This window comes from Lagopus leucura, unplaced genomic scaffold (assembly GCF_019238085.1).
Source record: "Lagopus leucura isolate 7727_CA_CO unplaced genomic scaffold, USGS_WTPT01 Super-Scaffold_100004, whole genome shotgun sequence".
Classification (NCBI taxonomy): Eukaryota; Metazoa; Chordata; class Aves; order Galliformes; family Phasianidae; genus Lagopus; species Lagopus leucura.
The window spans coordinates 8683296-8704363 of record NW_024962264.1 but is presented as its reverse complement, the minus strand read 5'-3'; the positions used below and the strand labels follow the sequence as shown (position 1 = coordinate 8704363).

Sequence of the window (21068 nt, the reverse complement as noted above, 5' to 3'; positions counted from 1 at the left end):
GTTTTGTCTTCTATTATACGCCTGTTACTGAAACTTAGACTTGTACAAACTCCTCTGTTTTTGTGCATTTGGGAATATTTGGATTTTTTCCATCTTTTCCTATTGAATTTGAGTGGCACCATTTTGCCCTTGTGTCACTGCTGAAAAAGAAACGTTACGACAGAGGTGCAACTGCAAACTTGAATAATGACTTAATACCCACCCTCCTGTTATGTTATTGGAATAATAATATAACTTTAACAAGATCCAACAGATGGAACACCTTCCCCACAAGGATGGACTGAGAGAGCTGGAGCTGTTCAGCCTGAAGAAGAGAAGGCTCCAGGAAGACCTGATAATGACCTTTCAGTATCTAAAAGGGGCTGTAAGGAAGAAGGGGACACTCTTTAGCGGGGTTCACTGTAAAAGTACAAATGAAAATGGTTTCAAACTAAAAGAGGAGAGATGTAGACTGGATTTAAGGAAGAAGTTTTTTACTTTAAGGATGGTGAGGCACTGGAATGGGTCAGCCAGAGGTGTGGTGGAAGTCCCATCCCTGGAGACATTCTAGGTCAGGCTGGATGGGGCTCTGAGCAGCCTGATCATCTGTAGGTGTCCCTGTTCATTGCAGGGCAGTAGGACTAGATGACTGTTACGGGTCCCTTCCAGTAAAAGTGATTCTGTGATTGTATGGTGATTTTAGAAGCTTATCAGTGGAGTTAGAGACTAGCTCTATTTTGGCCAGCGTACAGTTTTCAGTGATACCTCACACTTTGCTGAAGGTTACTAATATGCAGTATAAATGGTGAAATATACTGTAAAAGAAATCACATGCCATAGTCATTTGGTTCTGATGAAGCTGCTTCTGCTGTCACCTATCTAACACTGGTCTTAGCACTACATTAAAGCAGAATGCAAGTGGCTTTGTGGTCCTCTGTTGTCCTACAGGTAGAAGCACTGCTGCCAGCATTGCTCAATATCAGTGTAAACACAGAAAAAAAAATCACTGCTGAAAAATTCAGAGTGCATTAAAAGTTTAATTGTCAAAAGCTATTCATCAGAAATGGGATGAGAACTACATGTTATTGTCATGTCCTTGCTGCAATGGTTGTGCGTTAGCAGTTTCCTATTCAGCAAAAGTCCTAGCAGTGGCATTGCCTGCCATAGCACCAAAGTCACTGCACAGCTTAGCATTTTGCTCTGCTCTTTGTATGTGCTTGAAGATTCCCTTTCAATGGGTGTTTCCGTGTATTTCTTTAATGTAGTTGTCACAGGTTTACAGCTGCTGCGTGTTCCATCTCCAATTGCAGCCCATGCTGATCCTCTTTGTATTCTGTTCTGGTGTTATTTTATTCCTCTTTTTCATACCCCTAAATTTAGGGAGACAATTGTAAGTAATCAAAGATCAAGAGCTGGGATTGTGGCCCTGATAATTTAACGTGCCCAAGATTTCTTCGTGCTATACTCTGAATAAGTGAAGATGTTTCAATGAAAAAGAAAATATTAATCTTAAGGAACGTGAAGTGCACTTAAAACTGAAGGAAAAAAACATGAACACCGTTGTGAGTGATTCAGTAACATCTTCATTTTGATTTTAAATGTACTCGAGTCCATGATGGACAAACTGCTAACAGCAAAGTCAGAGCAGGTAGAAATACTTCCTCTGAAATCTTTCTGACCTGACATGCAATGATATGCAATTTCCAGAAAGAAGACCTAAGTATGAGGCAGCTGTCAGGGGAGTGAGAAATGCAGGCACATATCATGGTATGTTTACAAAACGTCCACCTCCCACATTCCCTTATATAGAGTTTTCAGCAGAGGAATGATGCAGAAGCTATTCATTAAACCGTAGACTTGGTGGCAAAGGCTGTCTGCTGGCCTGTTTTATGTGTTGTTGTTGGAGTAGACTTTAAACATAGGATGAGCCAAGTTTTAAGTGGAGGATCTGTTCCGCAAGGTTGTTCTGTAGAAACGTGAGCAATACGATGCTAGAATTGTCTCATCTTCTGTTAGATATTCAGACTCACATGTGCTGTCTTAGGGGGAAAATGAAGTAGAAGTCCTCTTCTAAAATAAAATCCTGCAAGTGACACAATCAGGAAGCTGTGTTGTGTGGTCAAAGCAGTGAACAGGTTTGCTAACTGAGTGCCCCTTGCTGCCCATGTAGCACTGTTGTCTTGGATCCCGTACAGCTCCTGTGAAGTCAGGGATGCTTGGTGCTGACTTCAGGTGTAATGGTGCTACACTCCAAGAGCCATGGGTTGGTGAAGGCAGAACTTTAGGAAGAACTAGAACCACAGAAAGTGCAAAGCTAAGAGCTGGGAAATGTGTGGTCGTGAGTGTGAGGTCACACCATTACATGTCAGAGAGTGGAGCTCCACATCTTTGTAAAGCTATGAAATATAGTAAAATGTGTCTTCTCAGGAAATGCTCAGGAAGGGTATTCTAAAATGTGTTATTGAACACTATTCTTCTGACCTCTTTGGTGTGATGAGGGCTCACTGTGGCACTGCCTCAGTAACCACGCAGTTTCTCTTGAATTTTGTACAGAGACGTTGCAACTGTACTAATTCATGAGAGGTTTCTGTTCACAGATGACCTTTAGGTAGAGCCAGTTTTTGCTGGAATGGTATTGCTCTGTACTTCAGTATTACCATGACTTTATTATTTTTCCCTCATAATTCTTACTACTTCTGAGCATCAGCCCGTTTTCTGTTCTGCTCCGTTTCCTGCTTTGCTGATAAACAAAGCAAAAGACATTAGTGTTTCTGAAATTCCATTATTTTTTAACTCAGAGGTCTTCTGCCTGAAAAGGTGCTGCCTTTCAGTATTTAATCTGTAGTACAACTTTCGATTTATCTACTTATTTATTACTGAATTTACGTTTGTACATTGAATGTGAAACTTTCCTAACAAACTTTAAAAACCGGAATCTGTTCCTCTTTTACAGATCTCTTGGAGCTGTCTAGAGGAGGAGAAGAAATCTCGTGCTCAGATTTCTAGTGAAAATTCTTCTGTGAGCGTTTCCATGTTATCTTTTGACAGGATGGTTATTATCCCACTAAACTTAAGGAGTGTGAAATGTATATATATTATATATATATGCAATATGTTATATACAATACCAACAATCATCTTGGTAAAATTTTGTGCACACATTGGGTTCCTTCTCTAAAATCAAAATTCAGAGAAGACTAATGACAAGAAATTTATCTCAGCATCTGTCCTCTGTGGTGAGAAATTCCACAATTGTCTGATGCGTTACAGTGCTTCTCATCATCACCTCTCGTATTTCTGAATAACTCTACGCACTGTTGTGAAACCCATTACAAAGCTGGGCTGTTTTTGAAAGCTGACTGCTTCAATGGGTGGGGGCAGTAATAGCTTATTTCTTATGTGTTTCTTTTTATGTTTCCAGGGTCTGCTAGTCCCAAGTATGAGCAAATTGCACACAGCCATACTTACATAGGCAATAATGTATATTTTTGCTCTCCAGGGGCAGCTTCTTGCATTTTTCTGCCTTAACCAAGATTCTGCAAAATTTTGTCCATCGCTGTATCATCATAGCACATAGTATTACTCTTGTGTTGCTAGAGAGAAGCTTGTTGTAGCTTGGATCTAGCACAATATTATCTTGACATGCACTAGAGTACACACAGTTACTTAGCTGATAGTTAACGTCCATGAAAAAAGCTTTTCCTAGATAGATGGAGCTTAAAAATAACCAGTGACCTCTGACTCTCCATCTGGCTGCACTTGGTTTAAAGCTGGGCTGTGTAATGCTAGATAAGCAGAGGAACTACACCACCTTTTGTTGTGAGAGCCTTTTATGGCCCAGAAGGATTATATGGATGTGTCTGAAAAGCAGAGAAGCTCAGGAACAGGTCAGAGAGACAAGCAAGGGGCAAGGGAGTGGAAAATTATGCTTTTCTTTTTCTTTTTCTTTTTTTTTTAAGCTCCTCTTGGAACAGGAGTGTACTCACAACCCTCTTTGTCATTTTTCCTAATGCTGTTTCCTCATTTGTCAGTGTTTTTTTCTGCTCCCAAATGTGCCTGTGCAGGGATATTTGGTGTTCTACTGGCTTTATTTTAATGCTGGGGGTTGTAACTTGGATGGGTGGTCCTGTTTGTTGTTTTTATGATGCTGCCAGTATTTGACCCTGGAGCATTGCAGAGGGGCATAGTAGCAAATACCCTCTGCTGTAAATTTGCCTCACCTAGATGGCTTCTTTTACCCTGCTGGAGTGCTATGGGGTAGTCTGTCTAGTAAAAACCCGTCTGCTGCCTCCTCAGCTGAAGGAGCCCATAATTTATCCCTCTTGCTGATGCACATACACAAGCATCTTAAATGGGTTGGTAAGTAATCATTATCTTGAAGTGGCAGGCGGTAATTGCTGTATTAAAATTCTATGTAGCTTATTTGCTGTGCAGAACTACAGCAGAACTGTATGTACTTCGCCAAGCAAGTTGATTAGAGGTGCCTTAGGCATCATCTTTTCCAATTTTTAAAAGATTAATCATGCATAGTTTTCATATTAACTTAGAACAGGGCAAGGGGTGAATATGAGACAGTTCTTGCAGCACACTCTGCATGTTCTGTATCTTTTTATGAGCCCAGGCTAACCTCCGTCTGTCTCTGATGACCCATCCTGAAAGAAGAAAAGAGAAATATTGTAATGAATCCACCTTTTCCAGGCAGGGTTTCTGTTCCCCCTGGAAAAGATACAAATGAAAAGAAATGTTGGAGATGCTGAACGTTCCTGTTGACCTTGCCAGCACTGGAATAGCTATGGTAACGTACGCTAGCATATGTCACGGTGTTAACATAGTCAAGGTGGAGGAGCTGCCTAGCAGAGGTGCAGAGTGTTTGCATTGTACCAAAAATGACAAATGACATAAGCTAAGCTTGCAAAACTACTCAGCTGTTAGTGAATCTGTTTCTATGCCAGAGATTTTGCTATCTTTGTTTGGGCTGACAGTGATTTATTCTGCCTTCCAATGCCAGCTGATGTAGTTGTGATGGAAAACCTTGTTGTACAGTGTCCTGCAATAAGTACAGGAATTACAACAGTCTAAAGAGTAAGTTTTGCACATCTAACAATATTTGGAGAAGAAACAGAGACCAGCAAGTGTTTTGGTGGTCATTCGTCTCCCTGCAACTGGACGCAACAGTTCTGCCTAAGTGCGGATATTCTTGTTCAGCTTCATAAGCTAAGAGGAAGGCTGGTTCTGGTCTAACAATAAAACTAGAAGAAGCATGTTGTACCATGTGAGTTTATTTCCATTGTGATGGATCCAGCTGAGTTTTGAGAATGGACTGAGTCTGTTGATGTGTTTATACTGCAGACTGGAGAGGTGCCTGCCTAAAATGAACTGGGGTGGATGGTGGAACCAGAGCAGCCACGGAAGCATGAATATCCCAGATGAGAAGATGCCCTTACCTGTCCCTGTTCAAGCAGTCTGAGGCATTTCTGTTGTGTAGGTGGGTGTCCATGTGTAAATTAAAGACCCAAAGCGTGCATTGAAGGGCTTACAGCCTAAATCCCACTGAAATATGGCTATCAATCAGATTAAAGTTAAGCTTAGGAGGCACTGGATAAGCAGTGAGACCTGTGACGTTAGCTACAAGAAAGGGGAAGTGTGAATGTAAGCTAATGGTGAAAACGGGATTCTCCGGACCTGTTGTCCACAGTCATTTGGAGGCTATGAATTGTTCTATTGGTGGAAAAGCAGTGTGAAAAATTCCCTTTTGTTCATTACTCACAGGGGAGGAAATTTTGCAAAAATTACCAAAGCCTACTTTAGAAAACTTGACGTATTCTAACCTAAGTAAAAAGCTCAATCTGAAATTTATAATTCACTAATCTGTAATGATTTCCACAGCAAACAATGATATGAAAAGCATAAGATTATGATGAAAAGTATGGAAGAACAGACTTCATATTGATAATGGGTATACTGCACCCAAGAAGCAAAGGAGAGTAGACTGCTTTCTCCTTAAAGCAATAGAAATTACTTGATAGCTATGTAAAAATAAAATGATCAGTACTGTCAGTGTCTCTGTGGTTAGATGCTGAGGTTGGTCAGGGATTGTCATAGGATGAGATTCTGGAATAAGCGTGCTTAAATCACATAGGCTTGGCTAGGCATTTCTTTTTGCACTGCTGTGCAAAAAGTAAATGTGCACAGTTGCTTCCTTTTTTCTTCTGTGCTGCTTGTGTGGTGTGATACATGAATTTACTGTGTTTCTGATTACTGCTGCCAGTTGGTAGAGTTAATTTTGCACTGAAGGTGGTTTATAGTATAGGGTTTGCATTTTCTTGATGGTTCATGACAGAGGTTGTGCAGCTAACACACGTTTCTTTCAACAACTGGATGCAAGAATGTACTTATGGAACTTCCTCTGTGTCCCCTCAGGAGAACATGAGGAGGACGCTAATCTTTCTTCCTCTTAATTTGGCTTCTCTTTGTTTCACATTTTTCATAACCTATATGCTGGGGCTAACAATGGAGTTAGCAATTTCAGTGTACAAATGCTGTTTACTTTAGAATGAAGATAGGCCAGATTTTCTCCTTTACATTATTGTGATCCATTAAATGTGTTTGAATCTGTGTCATTTTCTTTTTTAAAGAAATTGTTATTTGCTTTTGAATATGTATTTTAAAAGATGATCAAGCCTTCTGCTGAAGTTGTCTTTTTTATATCTAGAAACCTCTACCCAAATAAGCAAGAGCTAAAGACCTCTCAGAGGACTGAGTAGAATTCAGATAGTTAATACCTTAAATACTATTAACAGGTATCTCTTGAAGGGTATTTTGTCCTTGTTGAAGACTGGTATGTAGATTATCTGGTTTAAGATAATTGAATGAAGACTATATGAATTATAAGAAAGCAAATACGGCGGAAAATTATCGTGCTTATTTGTTTTGTCATCTAAACTACTCCCATTTTGGGCCATCTCTTTCACTCACAAAAGGACACAAGGAAAGGTGCTGCACTGGAGCATCAGTCCAGTGGTGCAGTCAATCTCTCACCATACTGATGTTCTACTTCTTCCCCACTGCAGCTTGTATGGGCTCAGCCAACTTTGTACTTCAAGAGAGTTTTACAAAAAAAAGGTGAATAGAGATCATAGGATGTTTTTCTAGGGGAATTAATTTAAAATATTTAAGCATTACAAAGGTTTCTGACCTAAATGAACAATGTAAGAGAACCGGGGGTCTGCTTTACCATTTGGATTCTTTTCCACCTGGAGAACGCTCGGCATAACAGTTAAAACTCACTATAACCTGTCTCTCAGAGGTCTCATTCAGAAATTTATCTTCCTCATCTTGGCATTTAAATCTGACCACTGCTTCCCAAGGAATTTAAAAGAGAAATGTTGAAATGTTTTAGTGCATGTATATGCCAAATTGCTCTTCTGAATTCTATTCAACAACCTTAATGGAAAATATAATCCTGAGTTAGAAATCAGGAAGATCAGGGTTCTTTTTTTTTTTTTTTTTTTTTTTAATCTATTTCCTTAAAGTTGTTGAAAGGTACAACCTTGAAAAATTCACTCTAAAGTGAATCTGGAAGAATTTAAAAAGGAGAATGGTTGTAGGATTTTTTGGGGGAGAGGCGTGAAGGTAGAGGGGTTGGTTGGTTGGTTGTTTCTTGACCATATGGTCTAAAAGAAAAGAAAAATTTTGGATAACAATAAAGAACATACCTTTTTTCTCCAGAGTGGAAGGATATCTGAAAAGTGCTTGTGCAAATTCATGGTGGGGGCCATTAATAAAGTGACAACTCAGATGCATCAAGATGCAACTGTTCTGCGTCAAGAACCCTCGGGCCTACGTCTGTTGCAGCTCTCTTTCTTGGGAGGCTCAATGAAGGGGTGGCCTTAATCTGATGTACAGTAGTTAATGAGGTAACCAGAAAGGACTTGTTGGTCAAAAGAGATGTTTCTAGAGGAAAAAGATGAATGCAGTTGGCTCAGTATTATCCACAGTACTCTGGACCCACTTTTTTCCACTGTGCTGTGTTTGGAAGATGTTTACAGGGCTGGACCAAGCCATGATGTCACTCATGTTTCTAAGGTGGAGGTGGAGGTGAAAGCAGCCCAGCTGTTGGGACGAGGTGGCACAACATCCCTTCTCCTTCTGAGGTGGTGACACCCTGTGATGATTGCTCTACCCTGTGAAGACTGCAGTTTGGTTTGATTCATCCAAAACATTTCTATTCTATTTCTCTCTGAAGTGGCTTTGGATGCAAAGCAAAAGGTGTTTTTCTGACTGAACAGGTTTTGTTGATATACGCGCTGGGGGCTGGAGGGAATGCAGAGATAAGCATACAGCAGCTGAATTGTGTAAATGAGCAGTTGTGACCCTGAGTTGTTCCAGTAGTTCTGTGATTTAATACTCTCTGCTTTGAGTGCGATTTACTGCACAGTCTGCATCCGCAGAGTCTATAGTGCAGAATTTCGTTGTGCTAGATGCATCTATTAAATGGCTTCCAGCTTCCTTTATGCATTATTCCAAGAGGGGAAAATATATAGAATAGGAGGCAAGAAATGTTTTATTGCAAGATATAAAGAAAGGAGGATTAAAAAACTAGAAAGAAAGAAATTGGCAATTGCTAGTTGGCTGTTCATGTTAATCCTCTTTAACACCCACGTGACTTCAGCTGGAAAGCCTCTCACATTTTTCAATCTGTTGTGGAGCACCGAGCTTAGTGACAGTTATAAGAACCTTTAAAAATCTTTAAGCAGTTTGTATCCCCTCTCAGTGTCACTCTGTGCCTTGGCAGGCCGGCGCTGCTTAGAGACCTAGAGCTGAATGATAAGTGCAAACCTCCTTTCTGTGTATTTCCAATAGTCTGTTGTGCCACGGCTACTGGTTCGAAGTGACGTGTGAGACACTGATATGTGGATTTCAACAAAAATTTTTGGAAGAGGGTTTAAGCAGCATTTTTATTTTCAAAGTGCAATTTGATAATTTTTAGTTCGTGCCATAAAAACACGCCCTGGAATCCCCTGGTTTCAGAGGTATTTCAGAGGAGCTGCCTGAGAGCATAATTATGAATGCTTTCCTTCTTGAATGGCTATGCAGGTAATAAATAAAAAAGGCAGAGTGCAATAGATCATTTTTGTCTGTTGTATTGTCAAGGCCATGGCTCATGTGTCATTTGCAGTACTTATCCAGGCTGATTTTGATATTGCAAAAAGCTCGGTTTTGCTGCCACGTATGCTGAGACCTACAGTCACAGGGTTGTTTTTGTTGGTTTTTCCTCTACTGGCAGGTCTCAAATGGATTATTGTGAGATATAGACTGACTGAGAACAATTTTACAAATAATTCTGGCATACATGGCTTGACAGCATGGAGAAACTATCATAATTTTTTCAGGCCTTAAAATGTAATGTATAGTCATGGCCATTTGGAAGAAATATCAAACGACAAGAAAATGGTCAGGCTTATGGTGTTTGGTTTTTTGTTTGTTTGTTTGTTTTTTCAGCATTAATTTTTTCTGTGTCATCTAAGCATGAGAACTGAATAGCAGAGCTGACTGAAGTGCTACTGGTATGCTGCAGTGGAGCTGATTTTTCTGTTTGGTAGTTTCATGCTGTCTTTATTTTGCTGAAATTTCAAACCTAGTGATACTGATGAACTTTACTAATGATCCCTTTCATATCGTAAGAAATGAGATATGGCACAGCCTGGAAGCACCAAACAAGTCATTTAGCTATTCACAGAAGTCACCCTTTATGAGAGCTTGGATTTTGCTGTGTAAATGCTTCAGTTAGTTTGGATCCTAATACACACAGTAAACTTACAGAAATTAAATGAAGGGTGAATCAGAGACAGTATATCTTAAAAGGTCTCTCTTGCATAATGACTGTGTATATGTCACAAATGCATACGTGGATCTGTTTTGTCATACCAGGTATTATCCTTAAATCAAGTTTTGATTCATTTACTCTTGCAGAGTCTCTCTCCTGTTTGGTTTCCAGGTCCTATCTAGTATTAATGAGCGCAGTGGCAATTTCAATGCAGTGCTTTATAGACGTAAATGTTGCCGTTATGGTTTCATGCACAGCTTCTTTGTTAACTCAAGAGGTCATTGTAAAACTCATGTGTGCACGTAAATTAAAAACAAATGGATTGTATGCTTTTAAAATGACGTGGTGAGGGTAATTAAAAATGAGACTTCACGGACAGAGGGAAAGGCCTTAGGGAATGTGACCCCTACAAATCTGGGCACCTGCCCCACACATCCCACCCTACCGGCCCTAAAGTTCTGATGGCAGGTAGCACAGCTCAGTGGGAATGCTGAATAGGATTTGAAATGATTTTGTTAAATGGAGTAACAGTGGAGCAGTGTATGACTGCACTTAAGTAAACCTTCCACCGGGTGATATTTGAAAGATAAAACCTAGAAAGGGACAATGTATGAATGGAAGCAGCCAGGCAGGCTGGGGGAGTGGCCATCAGTTTATGCACACAACTGCATTTTCAACATAATTAGCTGTCTAATTGAGCATTATAATTTAACTGACACATTTAAACATGTAATTTATTTGAATGCATGCTGCTTATAATCTGTTTATAATATTTTCCTCTTCAGGATGGAGTCAGACTCTACAGGATAAAAATACCTTTCCAATGAACAGAAAAATAACCAAAATGAATACATCAAAGAGCCCAAAATGTGAGTAAATTTCCACAATTTTGGATTTGAAGAGGAGTTAGGTAGCAGAAATGGCATGCAGGTAAAGTTAAGCAAAACCTGGCTATCTACTCAGCATAATTGTAAGTGGAAGCTGAATTTTGTTATTTTAAATACCAGGGAGGTTGTACAGAACATCATATCCTCAGGTCTTCATGCAAAGCTGACTAGTTTGCCTGGCAGCTAGGTAGGAAGGACATTTTGGTGACTGAGAGGTTTAAACTGCACATCTGTCTTGTCTGGAGCAAAGAAGCATCCCTTTCTCTAGGTGATAGATATTGCCAATAGGCACAATTCAATTTGCTCTAAGAGGCAATTGAAAATGTTTGCCCTGGGTACTTCCCTCACAATCAGACCAATTTATATTTATTTTCAGGGGCAGATTCTGGACCTGAAGCTGATAGGTTCTGCCACAAGTAATCCACACAGACACAAGTTTTTCTTCTGCACTGGTGGTGCTGCGGTTGTGCTGATGCCTGCCTGCCTGCCTGCCTGCCATTTTGGTGTTATTTCTTACAGTCCTTACAGCAGTGCTTTGGGTATGACTGGCTCTCTTCCTATCTGAACAGGAACAAAACCATATATTCCCTAGGCTCTATTAAAATTCGGAGACCAGCCTGTGAACTGGTTAGAGAGGAAGGAGCCCAAAGTCCTTTCATCGACCCTTGCATGCTCCCTGATGAGCTGAAATATGCAGTTTCCTATGCACCTGGATGTTTATTTTCAAGGAGAAAAACAAACTAATACATATTTATTTTTGTTCCCACGGTATTATTTTTACTTTCAGGCTATGTTTGCTGAACAAAATAGTTGCAGGTTTCCTTTTAACCTAATAAACTACCGTACTGTTACCTCTCATTATTTATTTTGTGGCGCTGAGTTTTGAATCTGCTGCTTCAATTACAGAAACTGCCAACAGACGTGAAAATCCAGAAGACAGAGGCTGAAGCGTTCCTGCCTTTTAGATTTGGAATTACTTTTGCATACTCTGACAGTTTTCCCTTATAAACGAGGTTGGTGATAGCTACAGCTGCAGAATGCAAGTAAACTGATGTAAACTTTGCCAGAATTAAGAAGAGAATGTTTTTTTTCAGATCAGAAGTTGGCAGAATTCCTGTTTTTCTGTCTTCACCTTCCTCCCTGCGCTCCCAGGTCTGTTACTAATTACCAGAAGTGGGGAAGAGGAAGTATATGCAAGGTCACACAAGAGGAAATACAAATGTGCAGGTGTTTTGCCCTGAGGAGTTGCAGCTTGCTTTCTGAGAATACGTAGTAGGATTTTGTGTCGTTTGAGTTTATTGTACTCAGAACAGGATAAGAGTTGATGTAAAAAGTTCTGCCCTGGGTGTACGTAAGGCTAGGAATTTTAGCTTTGGCCTTTAGCCTAAGTGATTGAAAAGTGCATTTGTATTATTTGTTTAACTGACCAGAAAACGCACCGAGTGGATGACACGTTGCACTGTGTGGAATAGGAAGATTAATTCATTTTCAGGTTGAAAAAGATGGATTCACTTATGAGGAGATTAATAGAAGTTAATAGCGATGTTTTCTATATACGTGTTTAGGTCAGGCTGGGGTAGGATAATCTCAACAGGTGAAATTAAAACAGAGCATGTAAAAAACTCTCCCACCCCTTGGAGAGACTCGCCATTCACTGTGGCTGCACTGTGTTGGCGCATTGGTTCCCAAATACCTGGTTTCGTGTGTGTCGTGCAGAAGAACGGAGACTCGGAACTCATCCAGAAAAACTGGGCTGAAGGAGATTAAAGGAGAGTTAGGAAGACAAATGGTTTCTCAGAGCATCATTTCTCATTTCCAGGTCTCTGACAGAGCAATTGTCAAGAGATTGGACTCCTATTTTGTCACCCTGTGTGTTCAGAATAACTTTTGTCTTGGGAAGTAATATTAGAAATATAAAGCCAAATGCATTCTGTTAAGTGAAATTATTTACTACTTTGACCTTTCAGTCCTTTGTGCTGTGGTTCACGAAGGTGTCCTCAATTCTTTACAGCTTACCCAGGCTGTCTGTACAAGGAGGACAGTCCATCAAAGCTACTCTTTTCCGGCATCAGGATCTGCTGGCAGTTGTTTGGTGTTTTGACTGTTAGTGCCTCTTCTGCTTTTTTTGTGTGTGTGTTTTTTTCTTTTTTCTTTTTTTTTTTTTTGTGGTGATAAAGGAGCAGTGAAGCCTTTTCCATTTGAAAAAGGACCTGCTGAGCTTAGGGCACACCCCTCATTTGCCATTACCAGGAAAATGACCCCTGCCAGCCAGCTCCTCTAATTGTGTGCTCACAGCCCAGGCAAAAAATGCTCTGAGAATTTATGTTTTTTAAGAGTCGATATTGATAGTGAAGCGTATTAAAAAAAAAAAAAAAACAAATTTTCTTTTATTAGTGAGTAAGGATGGTGCCTATAGAAGAATCACAGGGAAGATGATACGGTGAAGGGCGTAGATAATTTATAATGGAGCTACAAGGATCTACATGCTGTGTGTGTCAAGGTCTGAGCCGAGGGCTTTAGTCCTGACTCACTGACCATTCAGCCTGCCTGCTCAGTTGCCTCCCATAATGAGACCACTGGATGGAGAGGAAGAAGTTTGGCACCTGTGGTTTGAGCTGGCATGGTTGAGTCTACACTCAACCAGATGTGCAGATGTGGCAGCCTCCAGATGGGTTAAGAGATGGCTGGTACCCTGGTAATGGCTATTTCCTCACTGAGGTTTCTGTTTGACTGCGTTAGTGTGGACACACAAGTATCATATCTGGAAACAACTACATTATACACTTCACTAATGAGAGAGAAGCAGGAATATGTTTATTGATACAATATAGATATAATGTAGTGATTTAACAGTGACTTCACAAGATTTGAGATGGCTGTATGCACTTGATTATAGATGTTAAGATTAAATACACTCATACAGGAGACCTTCCCATTGAGTCACGATGTTCAAAGTGGAACCCCTTGCTTTCTAAAACCCTTGAACCACGGAGGGAAGGAGCCTAAGTGCAGCTGGATTCACTTCTGGTCCCAGGCTTTGTCAGTAGTTCATACCTAAGGAATTGTATGTGCACAATCAGTCTAAAATGATTTCGGCAAAGCTAGCAAAGCTTACAGTGAATCTAAGATATGATCTTAATGAAGCTAGCTAAACTTAAGAGAAACTATTAGTCACATTCACAAGATCTGCACTGGCAAGGCATGTTGTCATCAAGGCGTAAGGGATCTCTGCATGACCTCAAGAGGCATCCCTACTTGATGTGAGACTCTGTCTTGCAGCCCCACTCAAGGAGCTCTTGGGCTGCTCACTATTTGTGGAGTAAGATAAATGGATTCACAGGCATGCTTTGCTTTTAGGTGCCTTAGCTGTTGAACCAGGTGTCTGCTATCAGTTCTTTCATCCGCCCACTTTGAGACAGATTTGTGGTTGTTAATCTGTTTTAGTGAGAGTGCTATCAGTACTGTTGCTCATTGTCTTCTCGTGCAAGGCTGGGCTGGAGGAAGAAGTTGGGAGAAAAAAGTCAGAGAGAGAACGCCATCACAGTGAGGCTGGCTTAGAGCTGGTTGGTCAAGTCCTCCTCAAATGAGCAATGCTGAAATAGCCAGAGGGGCAAGCAGGACAATAAAATAGCCCTGAGATAAGCTGTTTGTTTGCTTGATACAGGTTTAATAAGCTATCTGCAGTCATGATAGATGCTGAGATCAAAGAATGAATGAGACTTTGTTCACAGAGATTTATTCTTTGCCCTGGGAAGGGGCATTGAAAAGTATGGAAAAATAAGAGAAATTTCTGAATAGCTCCTACTTCAGCTCAGAATTTATAGAGTGTACTTAAAGTGAGAGAAAAGGTGAGAAATGGAAAAAGGAAAATCAAAGTAAAGGAACAACAAATGGCAAAATACCCCAGGCATACCAAACTTGTTACTGTGGTGTATGAGGATGTGTCTTGAAATCTATGTAGTTTTCAGAAAGCCAAATTGGGATGCTGTACTTTCCCTAGTTTCTCTGAAGGAATTTAATAAACTGAAGTTAGCTATTAGTAAATAATATCTTCAAATGATTATCTTTATTTCTCTGCTTAGACTGTCTTCCTGTCAAGTACATATTTATTCCAATTTTTTTAAATTAAGCAGAAAGAAGTCTGCATTATGTAACCAAGACAAAAAATTGATACAGGAGAAGGCCAGGCTTCCCCCAGCTTCTGTAATACTTAAGTATTCATGTGATTTGCAGTATAGCATTGTTCAGTACCTTCTTCTAGTCTTAACTGGATGGACAATACCTCTGAAGAGTATATTGTGAATGTGGAAAAGAGGAACTCCACCTTCAAAGAAGCAGAAGCTGACCTCAGCACAAAGATGCTTTACCCTATTGAAATGTAGGAATAATATATGGAGCAGCACTAGTACAAACTGCTGAACTGCCTTGGCAGCCCTCCAAACGACTGCTCTTTCTGATGGAGTTTTTAATACTTCAAGAAGACATAGTGTGCACATTTAGATGCCAATAAAACAATTCCCTGTAGGATCCGTAGGCCACATTTCATTGCTAAATTATGATGCCAGTGTGAATGATTGACCACCAATCGCCAGTGAAGCATTTCTGCACACCCACGTTGAGTAGTGCTTTTGCTTTTCTGTGTTTAATCCCTCCTTTTGGTAAACTCTGACACTGCTTCAGCCCTTGGCTGTGAAGATTTTGTCCATCTCTAAATGCGCATGTTGTGCCATTGCTGCTGATGTTAAAGAAGTGCTAACTACCTGACAATTTATTGACTGGAGCCTGACCTTGTTGCGTTCATGAGCTGCAAGATGCTGTGGCCAGGACTTGGTTGGTCTCCAGACAAAAAGCTATATTAAATGAACCAGAGGAGAAATCCACAGATGCAATTCTGTTGCTGCATCTGGCAATTGAGAGAGGAATGAGAAGGGAACTAAAAATCCCATTACAATTATTCTTGGGTGCTTGGGTAAGAGTTTTCTGTTTCAGAAGAATCAAATAACTTTGAATCTATGCTCAGTGTAGTCTAAGTTGTATGCAACAGGAGGGGAATGAGCTCATTAAACTTGACAAGAGAGAAGGGTGACCTTCTTTTGGGGTGAGTTTAAGGAACTGGAGTACAGATTAGGAGAAGTGATCTGAAAGATTTCCCTGTGGAGTGGTCAGTATAATGAAATTTTGCTCAAGTTTTTGAAAACTCCCCTTTCCAATATTTTGTATAGATTATTTTAGTAGCAGGATTCAGTGGCTGAATTTCGTTGTCACACCTGTGATTTGGGATAGGTATTGTTAGCTCATTAAAAGGATTTCATAGAAAATTTGACTCATCATGGCAGAATGGGATTCACGTGAAGTACAGGACTTGGCCAAATAGATGAGGAAGGTAAGTGCCCCAGCATCCTGTTTCTTGTGTGTGTAATACAGGATAAATTGTATGAACAATGCAGTAAAAGCAAATAGGGATTAGTTAAGCGGCCAGCTCTCAGTATGATAATCTAAGCAACTGTTACCTGATTTCTTCACATGATAAGCTTTTTACCTAGTGTGAAGAATTCTCATCAAGAAAATGGAGAGATGAAGTAGGAAAGAAAACCCTTTCTGTGATAATTACCTGTCTTCATTTTTTAGAAAGCCTAATTTTTCAGAAGCGGCAATTAATTTTGTTGACACACTCAGGCTAAGTTAAGAAACCTCAAGTAAAATCTTGGCTTCCTGAAGTCAACAATAAACTTGTGTTTGTGCCAGGAATCTCTGCATTTTTGACAGAAATTTACCACAAAGCCTTGATTCTTGAAAGCCATGGGATATCTCAGCGTGTGCGTCCAAAAGATGAGGAAGGATAACATAGAGACTCTGAAAATTGTTGTCTCATTCTGCTGACAAGAAATGCAAACATGAAAAAATTAAGAATAATATTTATGTACAGCATTGCTTTGGCTATAATAGCATAGGTTACAAATATGAAAAGTGAGATGGTTTAAAGCACTATCCTTTATCCATATATGTAGGGCTTCAGTAAAAATTGGCTTTTTTTCATTTGAAGTTCTCTTGCTTGGTACCAGGCATTAATGATTTTTGTCCATTTGAAAAAAAAAAAAATCATTAAAACATCCAACTGTTCAGTTGAAATTATCATGGTTGCAGCTGGAAATAAAGCTCTAGTAGTGAAACATACAGGATGGATTTCTGAAAAGCTTTGTTTTTTTCTTTTCTGACTGAAAATTGATAGGCAGGTATCAGCTAATTGAATCACAGAATCCTTCGAGTTGGGAGGGACCTTTAAAGGTTGTGTAGCCCAACTCTCCTGCAACGAACAGGGACACCTACAGCTGTATTAGGTTGCTCAGAGCCTGGTCCAGCCCAACCTTGGATGTCTCCAGGGATGGAACATCCACCACCTCTCTGGCCGACCTGTTACAGTGCCTCATCAACCCTATGGTAAAAAACAAAACAAAACAAAAAAAAACCTTTCTTACATTCACATAAGTCTTTTAGTGTTGAAACCATTTTCCCTTGGTCTATCACAGCAGACCCCTCTAAAGAGTCTGTCCCTTTCTTTCTTACAGCCCCCCTTTAGATACTGAAAGGCCACTATCAGGTTCTCCGCTGAGCCTCCTCTTTTCCAGGCTGAACAGCCTTGGAATTGGAGATTGAATCTTAGAAAGTATTTGCTTTCTAATCTGCTATCGTTGTCTGTAGGCTTCTTGGAAGCAGATTTCTATTTGCTGACTGCATAGGCATTTTGTTGGCAGTCTTTTACTGAAAATTCATGGAATAACATTTGAATTGCTTTTGTATTTCTTCTAGGTTTTCATTTGATTTTTAAAACCTATCAACTGGGTAGCTATTTCATTCCTCTCCTTTTCTTTTTTTTTTTTTTTTTTTTTCTTTCTTTCTTCTAAGCTATCTTTGTATCCAGCACAAAGTGGAATGCAAAATAATTGAATAATTTGTGAGACTGACTGCAAAATAACATCCTCCAGCTTTCTCTGTAATTCCCTTTTTTAACTAAAACTCTAGCTTGAAGTAGAGAACGTACCATCCTCTTACAGATCCAGGTTTTCTTTATAATATTAAAACCCATCTTGATCTACTGGGATTTCTGTATATGATGATGCTTTCCTCACTTAATTCCTTGTAACAACTGAGCATTTAAATTGCTTACAGGTATTTTTTTCCCAGAGTTAGTTAAAATATTTAACATTACAAAAAGAACCGAAAATCCCCAGTCACAAGTTTTTACTGCTAGATATTCTACATGAAACAAAGACTTGTAGGTATTTTGTCCTCCTTTGACGTGTGAAACCAGACTACCACTTTACTGCAGAGCTGCTTTCTGAGGCACATAAGCAGTTTGGATTATGCAGAGAAGACTCAGCCCAGTTTTCTAAACAACTTTTTCATGCCGTGCCACCCACACGGAGAAGTTTGGGGTTTTCATTGCCTCGCCATACTTCCTTTTATTCTATGTCTCCAGTGGCTGTGGCAGTGTATGGCCTGGAGGCTTGACTTGTGACTCTTGAGATGCTTGATGCAATGAGCTGATATGCAAATTCCTGGAAGGATTATCAAAACATTCTTGCTACACCTTGAAATCAAGGAGTTTATGTGGGCTTGAGAAGTTGAAACTCAAGTCCAGACTTGAATTTTAAGGTGCGTGTGTTGTGTCTGGTAGCTTTTCTCAGGGGAAATATCCACACTGTAGCTTCTTCAGAGTCAAGGTTTAGTGGTGTCCAGAATCTGGCACAAGACCTGCTAGTCCCAACTGTACATCAAGGCTTTTCAGCCTGTGAAGCGCTGTCCCAGGGCTGATGGTGCAGTTCAGAAGGAAGCCATCTCACTGTAATGATCTCTGTTATGTTTGAAAATGTTTGCTCAGGAGAAAACGTCTGGGGAGTGAGGGGGAAAAAAAGCGAAGAGAAACAATAAAAAGCTGTGCACAATGCCAGCTGCCATCAGGGAATGAAGGTTTATTTTCAGAGCATCATCTTTGGAAACACTGCTTCCAATAATTTCATCAGTCTAAAGGAAATTGTACCTTTTATCTTTTTGTTCCGTTTCCAGCGCAGGTTTTTATGGAAGAAGAGGGCTGTGCTGAGCATCAGGCAGGTTAAGCTCCGTGCCTTTGGAAGAGCTCTCTGAAAAAGACTGAGTGCTGTGCTGTGGTTGTCCAGGGATTCTATCACAGCCCATGGTGGGCTGCAGGTGATGAAAACGGGTTTGGAACACACGGTGTACTGTGGAGCAGCAGTGGGCATTCTCGGCGGAGGATTCTCATGACATTTCCAGAAAACCACAAACCATCCCCGAGCACCAAATAAGTATTCTCTGTTCTGATAGTTTGAAGTAAACTTTGAATGTGGGAACTTGTTTGGCTTTAATGGGTAGCTGTACGCTGCAGTGCTCACTGGAAAGGCTGCGAACAGCGTAATCGTGAGCAAGCTGCCAATAGTTCAGAAAAAGGGTTTTCTGCTTCTATCCCTCCTTGATTATTCACACTTTAGACAGTTTGGTGAGAGTTCTACATAGTCTCAAGCTTTCCGTGCCCACCATCCTCCCCGATAGAAGCAGCAAGCAGCCTTTTTCCTGTGTGGGGGAGTGTTATTTACTAGCCATGTCCAAAGGGCAAATGTGGATTCAGAACATTTTTGCATTCTTTTGGCTAAGGATCAAATGAAATTAGAAAGCCATTTGACTGCCTGGTGCTGCTACTGATGCAGATGGCTGAGTGGTGGGGAGCTGCCTGGGGATCAGCTGGGAGCCCACTGAGCTTTGATGTGATCCTGCAGCCATCTTCCTACTGAAACAGAGGGTAAGCATTAGGTAAGAATGACTGCATTACACTATTAGATGTTTCAAGATGTCATGTGTCTATTCTGTAAACAGCCTTCGGAAATGAGAATAAAGATCATCAGCCCACCCCAGTTCTGTGGTTAATGCTTTTTCCTGGTTCGATCTGGTTACTTAATTCAGGCATTAATAATCTTGTTGAGAGACTGTCTAACGAATGTATACCAAGGGAAAACAGTTCCGTGTAGTATGACACCTCCTCGTGGCTTCGTGTGTGACCAGAACTGGGGGAGTCAGCTCAGTTCGGACCCTGCAGTGCTGCGTGAGGAGCAGGCATGTCCCGAGGTCAGGTGCAAGCAGTGCTGGGGCAGGCAGGGCAGGATGTGTTCAGAAAACAGGCATTGCCAGTCTGCAGTCAAAAGCTCAAATGCTTTCTGTTTTTACCTGCGTGCATTTAAACCAGATAAGCTTTTAGCATGCCTTGTTTCACCTCGGTGCAAATTATTACAGGTGAGTGATAACTGAAAATGCGAGGCTTTAAAATCACTGTAATTTTACAGCTGCAGTGTTTTAGTACTTCAGCATCTCCTGTTTCCCAAATAAATGTGAAAGCACAGTTGTGCTCAGAGCTCAGCGCCTGTTTCTCACATGATAAAATGCTGCTTTACTGTTATCTTTCCCCACCCCAAGCCCAGGTCCCAATTAAACAGCAACCCCGGGAATCACTTCTTTGTGCACTGATCTGATCTGAAGCCGGGAGCAGCTGCAGAAGTTAAGCTGGGCAGGATTTTTCCCTTTGGCACATATTGCATGCCCCTTAATTAGCTGACAAGTGCTTGAAGGCTAGTAATCTTCACTCTGCTTGAGGAGAGGGTTCTTCTTTTTAAGATTTTAATTTCTCAGGTTGGAATTTGAGGAATTGGGTGTTGGAACAGAAGTTTGCAGGGTCCAGCAATAATCTGACTGCTCTGAGAGCCTTTGTGAGAGGGAACACTTGGATTGCAGAGTGGCTGGAGACCCCGTGCTCCCTGCAGCTCTCCTCCTGCCAGAGCATGGCATCTGCAGACAGGGATGGTGTTTCTGAAGGGGAAATGTCACTGTCGAGTTGCTACCAACATCCCAGAAACGCCGCCTATATGAAAATCACTGTACTAGGGAAATAACCTAGATTTTCACCAGTCTGATTTGGGTGTGTTGCCAGGCAACACGGGCTAACAGGGGTTTGTATGTGTTCTTTAGGTAAGTGTAGACAGTTCTCATAAGCTCACAGGTAGGCAGAGGTTGACCCACTGCAGCAAGACGAGGAGTTCAGCCCTGCGTGCTGAACTTTCACTAAGAGAACTGAGAGAAAAAGCAGCTGGATCAGACCCAGAGCTGACGTATCCTGTTTGATTTCTTTTCCCCTCGCGCTCCGACACGCTTTGTGTTTCGGCAGGCTTTTGTTTCTGCATACAAGTTGCTCTAAAAAATTGGGGAGCGTGTCTGGGGGTGCCGGCGGCGATGTTCTGAGCTCGATGGGCTGGGTTTCCTGTGAAGGCTTTGTTCCTCCTACCACGCTCAGGTCGGTTGTGCAACATGCCCCTACG

At 40.8% G+C, this 21068-nt stretch overlaps 1 protein-coding gene across 7 annotated transcripts in view; it reads left to right on the top strand.

The window, feature by feature from the left end:
• The window catches only part of SLC7A11 (solute carrier family 7 member 11), a 288216-nt gene that overhangs the window by 209810 nt on the left and 57338 nt on the right, over positions 1-21068 (top strand). For 4 of the 7 annotated variants that reach the window (XM_042871066.1, XM_042871068.1, XM_042871067.1 and 1 more), the window contains 6 exons: positions 2933-2998; positions 4601-4774; positions 5329-5464; positions 10591-10674; positions 11599-11705; positions 18757-19504. The gene's annotated coding sequence lies outside the window, so the exon portion shown is untranslated. Of the gene's footprint in view, positions 1-2932; positions 2999-4600; positions 4775-5328; positions 5465-10590; positions 10675-11183; positions 11232-11598; positions 11706-11861; positions 11920-15075; positions 16076-18756; positions 19505-21068 lie in introns of those variants that run through there. The other 3 variants (XM_042871069.1, XM_042871071.1, XM_042871070.1) reach the window with 3 other exon arrangements.